This window comes from Dendrobates tinctorius, unplaced genomic scaffold (assembly GCF_039654945.1).
Source record: "Dendrobates tinctorius isolate UK_male_01 unplaced genomic scaffold, ASM3965494v1 ptg000134l, whole genome shotgun sequence".
NCBI lineage: Eukaryota > Metazoa > Chordata > Amphibia > Anura > Dendrobatidae > Dendrobates > Dendrobates tinctorius.
In genome coordinates, this window is record NW_027361802.1 from 15,756,012 (window position 1) to 15,761,365 (window position 5,354).

The following is a 5,354-nucleotide window of genomic DNA, read 5'->3' on the forward strand; positions in this document are numbered from 1 at the left end:
CTGGAGTAGGACGACAGGAACACGGGTAGCAGGACTGAGAAGCTGCTGTGAGGAGCAGCCGAGACAGGAACTGCAGGAGCAGAGTGTGCACGATGGAGCGAGGCCAGAGTGTCAGGAAACACAACGATCAGGCGCCTCCCTCAGGGGGAAGCGGCCTGATATGGCCCCGTCTGGTCAGCCATTGGTCCAAATGTGCTTCCGGGTCAGGGCACAGCCGGAGCATAAGAAGCAGGAAGGAGGCGCGGCCGCGGCCTATGGCGCATGCGCATAGCATGCAGGGAAGGCATCGGTCGCGGGTCTGTCTCAGGTGACCGCCGCGGCCGTCGGGTGGAGAGAGACTGCGGCGTGGGAGCGGAGGCCGGGTGAGTATGGCGGAGCGGTGTAACAGATAGAAGGTATCAAGTGGCACCACTTACTTTCTACAACGAGCTGAGTGGATGCAATTTTAGAATTCAATAAAAAGGTATAAAGAGAGGAAATCACCCCTGTAGGTCCCTGGGTTGATAATATTCCTATCAATGGGTATTTAGATATTCTCATTCTAGGAAACGGGAATTGATACATTATGGCATGCCTCAGCTGCAGGTATCTATAAAATTCTCTATAAGAAACTCCAAATCTTACATGAGTTTGTTCAAAGGATAATAAAATTTCATTTTCAAAAATCTGACTGTTATTATTCCATTCTGTTTCCAAAAACTTGGATCTTGTAAATTCTGAAGGTGTGGGTACTCAGGATTATCCCATATCTGAACATCTCCAATCTGATCAGTGAATTTTATAATACGTTTACTTTCTTGCCAAATTTGTATCGCTAATTTATGTGCAAATAACAATCCATGGGGTGGTCTATATGAACCTTCCAATATTGCCCACCGTGTACAGTATGTCCATCCAAAAAGTGCATGAGATGTGCCTCTGCATTATTGGGCCTAACTCCAATTAACCAGTGTTTTAAATGACGCAACTCACCAGCTAAATAATATAAATACAAGTCAGGGAGAGCATAGCCACCCTGCTTTTTGGGCCTCTGCAGGGATCCAATACTCAATCTAGATCTGGATGATCCCCATACAAACGTTGCTATCATGCTATATATTTTTTTTAAAGAAACCCTTAGGGACCCTTATTGATATGTGCTCCAGTATATATAAACATTTGGGAAGGGTTATCATTTTTATTAATCCAATTCTGCCCGCAACAGATAGGGGAAGCCAGGACCATATCTCAAATGTTTTCCACATCATATCTCCTAGGGGGTATATATTATCTTTAAGGTCATCAATCGGGTTTTGATTTATTATGATACCTAAGTATTTAAATTTTTGTACTACTTGTAAGCCACATATCATAGGCACAGTTATGTTATCCACTAGTGGCATGATCACAGATTTGAACCAGTTTATTTTAAGACTGGATAATTCCCCAAATCGATTAATGAGGTCAATTGCCCTTGGCAAAGATCGATCTATTTTATCCAGAAAAAGTGCCAGATCATCAGCATATAATCCCACCTGATCCATCCTGGCATCTATATTGATTCCCTCCACCACAGTATCTTGTCTAATCCTCAGTGCAATCGGCTCAATCGCAAGAGCAAAGAGCATTGGGGATAGAGGGCAGCCCAGTCTAGTTCCCCTGCCTAGATCAAAATAATCCGATAATAAGACATTAACAAGGATATTAGCTCTGGGCCTATGATAGAGTAATTTGATCCACTTACGAAATTTATCCGAAAAACCAAATCTCCGAAGCACCCGCTGCAGGAAAACCCACTCCATTGAATCAAAAGCCTTTGCAGTGTCTAAAGAGACTATCGCCCAAGGTTTCTTATATTTATGTCCTATTTGCGTTAAAACCTGTACCCTTTTGATATTAGAGGATGTGGATCTTCCTGGCATAAAGCCGGATTGATATTCATGTATTATGTTAAGAATTACTGCTTTAAGATAATTGGCGATAAGTTTGGTGAGTATTTTATAATCTGTATTGAGTAGAGATATGGGACGATAAGAATCACACTCCTCAGCAGGTTTATATGGCTTTGGTATTACCACTATAGTGGCATCATAAAAAGATTGGGGGGAGCGAGTGTCCAGCCAATGCCTCGGAAAAGGTCTGCAATAAAACCTGACCCATCTGATCAATATATCTTTTATAGAGTTCTATGGGCATTCCATCAGGGCCTGGGGTTTTCCCATTAGAGAGAGACATAGTGGCTTCCTGAATCTCCTACAGCGTGATATCTCTATCCAAAAACATTCGATCCTCCTCCGACAGTGTGGGGAATACTTTATGGTCTAAGTATTCGTCAATTTCTTCTACAGTATGATTCAGTTGCGAATCATATAGATATTGAAAATATTCTTCATATCTATTTGCAATTTGGTTATATGCATGCATATTTCAGACTGAGCAACCCTTCAATTGACTGCCACTTCCCCTGTAACAACTTCCCCAACCACTACTAGCCTACCATCACAGCCCAACACCCCCAGATCTCAAAAGTAAAGCCGTTTTATCTAATTTTTGTTATTTATTTGTCAAATTTGTTTTTATATTTGTTAATTAAAATTATTTTGGTTCACAATACCTGTTTCTTTATCTCTTTATTTAAACATGTGTGTATTGTTGAGAGAAGTATTAACGGGTGTTACAGTAAAGCTGTTTATTATTAAAGTTACAGTCAAGGTGTTAGTATTAAAGTCAGTAAACATTACCGGTACATAACATTACCGGTACATAACATTACCGGTACATAACATTACCGGTACATAATATTACAGGTCCATATCAATACAGGTCCATTTAACTTAGCAGCTTAAACCATTTCATCTTGACATGCTACACATCCAATATCCTAAACAAAGTAGGCAGCAAATTTATCCCTCATTTAAGCAACTTCCACTGTAGTCCTCAGAGAGTGATCTTGGTAATCTTGCAATGTGGTGTGAATAGGTTCTTCAAGTTCTAATTGTTGTCGCTCTTTCACTAGGATGTAATTGTGCAGAACAACACACGCTTTCACAACCTCATCAATTGTCTCAGTTTTTAGATTGATAGCTGTTCCCAAAATGCGCCATTTAGATACCAGCAATACAAAGGCACACTCCACAGTTCTTCGTGCCCTTGTCAGTCGGTAGTTGTAAATCCTTTTGGTGTGATTCAAGTCCCAACTTGAGTACGGTTTTATGAGGTTGGCACACATTTGAAACGCCTCATCCCCAACCACAACAAATGGCATTGGTGGTCCTTCAGTGTTCGGAAGAGGTCATGGCTGTGGAAAACTGAAATTATTCTGATACAAATGTTGGCCCATGTCGGAGTTTTTGATAGTCTGTGAGTCATTTCCTCATCCAAATGAGCCAAACTCCATGGCGAGAAATCGACAGTCAGTATCTGCAATCGCCATGAGAACAATAGAAAAATAATTTTTGTAATGGAAATACTTGGATCCACTTCCAGCAGGTTTCCTAATCAGAATGTGTTTGCCATCCACAGCCCCCAAACAGTTTGGAAAATTACAAATGTCCTGGAATTTGCAGCATTTTCCAGCCAGAGTTCAGTTGTGGGTTGGGGGAGGAATTCTTCATGCAGAATGTCACATAAAGCATAGCAGGTGTCTCCAATAATCACAGAAAGGGTGGACACTCTAATCTGAAATTGAAAATGCAGAGATGATAAAGTCTCTCCGGTGAATCTGCTGAACAGAAAATGGGAAAAAAATAAGTACATGGCTTTTCAAATAATAATACTAACGACGTGTTTGTTTTTCAAAATTACGTATCTCAGGGTCACCAACAGACGTTCCTCCGCAGGAATTGCTCGATGCAGTTGTGTGTCCTGCCTGATGACAGATCCTCAGACACGTTGCAGCAAGTCATTGAAGCTCTGTTTCGACATTCTTGTGTACTTAAAAAACTTCTCAGGGTTTTCACGCAGCTCTGTGTACAACGAGTGGTAGGCTCCACGGCTCTCTCGGACTAAGTTTCCAATCGGTGTTTCCAATAGCGACGACGATGTCTTCTCCATCTTTCTCTTCTTCTTTCTTCTTCACAAGCCACAGCAAAGGTAACAGCCAATTTCAATTGCAAATCAAGATTAATAAGGAAGCTCTCCATGCTAAGATCCATCTTGCAGCTGGATACAGCAGCAAAAGACGAGGATTTCATCTGTGCAGTGTGTCTATACATAGAAATCCCATGAAACACGCCCATTGGTTGTCCGGTGTCAAGGAAACTCTACTGGAAAAGCATTGTAAATATCGAACGTATGTGCAGAAACAACACAAACGCTTGCAAAAAAGCATACAAATGCATGCACACGCAGCTTTTTTTGCCATCATGCGTAAGATGATGCGTATAAAAACGCTGCGTAAACATGCATTTTGCATGCGTTTGTGCATGCAGATGATACGCTGCGGACTCAAATGCTAATGTTAACCTAGCCTTACACAGACATCTGTAAGTCACAAATGTGTTTTTTCTGTGTTTTTGACAAACAGAAAACATACTCATTATAGACTATGATGCTGTTCCCTTTCCCATGTTTTTTGTGCACTACAAAAAATCAAGATGACCTTTGTTTTTGATCCAAGTCTTAGGCCGTGTGCACACGTTGAGAATTTGGTGAGTTTTTTACCTCAATATTTGTAAGCCAAAACCAGTAGTGGAACTATGAGAAGAAAGTATAATAGAAAAACGTCACCACTTCTGGATTTATCACCCACTCCTGGTTATGGCTTACAAACACTAAGGTAAAATACTCAACAAATATAGAATCAAAGTTGCCAGTTACCATGAGACTCGGCGGCACTAAACAGCTGTGACATCTGTAGCATGCTTTGGCGACTCTGATGAGTGGTGTAGTTACTGACATCACCTCTGTTCAGAGGCGCCCCGTCTCGCGGGAGTCGGCAACTTTGATTCTGTACTGCAACCTATGGAGCGCTTCATAGGTCTCTCCCGGTCATGTCTCACGAGTGATGACGTTACTGAATTTCTGATGTCATTGCTCTTGAGACATGACTGTGAGTGGTCTATGAAGTGTCATTCTAAGAACGACACTCCTTAGGTTCCTGTACAGAATTGTTGGACGTCGTAGAAATATCATGGATTACGTCAGAGCTGCTGAGATTATTTTCTAATAATAAATTGGTGAATGAGGGACTGTTTCTTGCTTTTGTTTCTTTACCTCTCTCTTTTTATGTCTTTCAAGTTCCCATTTGTGGACTACTTCGGATTCAGTGGACTACATCAGAATCCCTGGACTGGATAGGGATTTTTTTATTTTTAATAAATTGGGGAAACAGGGCCAGAGTCGGGGGGTGTTTTTTGAAATAAAATATTTGTGTG